At 44.3% G+C, this 1,690-nt stretch overlaps 1 long non-coding RNA gene across 1 annotated transcript; it reads right to left on the minus strand.

Annotated features, from left to right (window-relative positions):
• On the minus strand, positions 1-1,690 carry LOC111981441 (uncharacterized). The gene is made up of 3 exons (XR_002879589.3): positions 437-1,690; positions 227-351; positions 1-22 (listed from the first exon to the last, which is right to left on the minus strand). It is a non-coding gene; the product is annotated as an uncharacterized lncRNA (long non-coding RNA).

Genomic DNA, 1,690 nt, shown 5'->3' on the forward strand with positions numbered 1-1,690 from the left:
CTGGCCTCGAAGAACTGGAACCCTGCCAGACAGAGACGGGGAAATTGAGTAGAGTAATTACTTACTGTGGAGAGATTTCAAGAAAAGCAGATGAGATATTTAGGCTTAAGTGTTCGGTGTCCCCTGCTATATCTGTGTGTTCTCATGAGGTCAGTATGCTGTGGTAGTGTGAACTCTTGGTGTATAGTCTTTGCGAAGACTGCATGCTGTTGTGGATGGTACTCACCAAGATCTTTGGCCAGTCTCTGGCTATCCTCTGTGGGGACTAGCCTGTCATCCTCCAGTTCACACTTGTTTCCCACCAGGATCACCTGTGCGTTGTCCCAAGAGTATGTCTTAATCTGAGTTGCCCTGTATGACCGAGGTGAGAGTAGACGAATGCACAGTCTGAGAAGGCAGCAGGGTCAATATGGAAATGATGGAACCTTTCACTCACCAGTCCTGAACTGCGTTGAAGGAGTCCTGGTTGGTGATGTCATACATGAGCAGGAAGCCCATGGCTCCTCTGTAGTAGGCTGTGGTGATGGTACGGTAGCGCTCCTGTCCCGCTGTGTCCTGTGGGGAACAAGATGGCTGGTCATTCTTTAAGGGTTCGGTTTGGGAACATGTTAAATTGTGTGGTATTTTGTGAGACCAGAAGGGGGCAATATTGACTAAGAACTACAGACTTGAGATGCTAGAGGTGAATGTGTGTGTGTATACGCTTGTAAATATTCAGCAGGTCTAGAAAAGACTACAATTCATCTTTTTTTTTGTTGAACATACAAAATTGATATAAATAAACATTTCTGTGATAGTGCTTTGTCCATTAAATTGTCCTATCAGCCTAAACCTTCCCACCCAAAGCCACTGTTAACTTCAGACTATTAGAAATGAAAGTGTCAGATACATGATTAACCAGACTAACATCTACATTTGCCATGTCCGTCAACATAACTTCTTGTCAAACAACAAACCCTGGCCCACTAACAAAACCCCAGTAAGAACAAAAAGAACACGGAGAGCGTCAGATGTCGATAACAGCTCTCTGGTGCGACAGAGCTGTAGAGACCTGTTTATCAGAAACATCTTTCAATTAAGTAGAGGTTGAGTGTGATGTCAGAGTTGCTTCCCTAGAAAAGGTTAACATGAAAAAAGATTGTCACGCAGGTGAGGGGATTAAATTGGCACGGCAACTATCCTTGGCCGTCGCTTGGTAACCTGGCCTGGGTCCCTCATTTGCACTGGAGGACTTTACATCACTGAATAGTGGGGGGGGGGGGTGTTTATGAATGTTTCATTAGGGCTAATAGTGTGCAGGGTAGTCAGCCCGAACGAACTGCCACCGATTTAGAGATTGCAAGAAATAGAGCGGTTCTTATCTTAGAGCAGGTGCCGGGCTAGAGAGACAAGTGCTCTATAAGTGTGTGAGTCGGTGTATCCGCAGCGGTGTACTTCTGTTAAATGACCTTACCCAGAAGGAGAGTCTGCGTCATCTCAGGGTCATTTTTGTTTCATTTATGAATGAAGGATACCAGATGCATATCTTACCTGATATGTGCAGACATTATCAAATATTTGGCAGGGTAATGGATCTTACAGTAGCACTAACCAAATACACTGTCTCCATAACTATCTATACACCAAGTAAAGAAAATACTGTCCAAAAGCATATGCATGATGACAATGAGTGTAAAATGGTTGGGGGTCA

This window comes from Salvelinus sp. IW2-2015, linkage group LG20 (genome assembly GCF_002910315.2).
Source record: "Salvelinus sp. IW2-2015 linkage group LG20, ASM291031v2, whole genome shotgun sequence".
NCBI lineage: Eukaryota > Metazoa > Chordata > Actinopteri > Salmoniformes > Salmonidae > Salvelinus > Salvelinus sp. IW2-2015.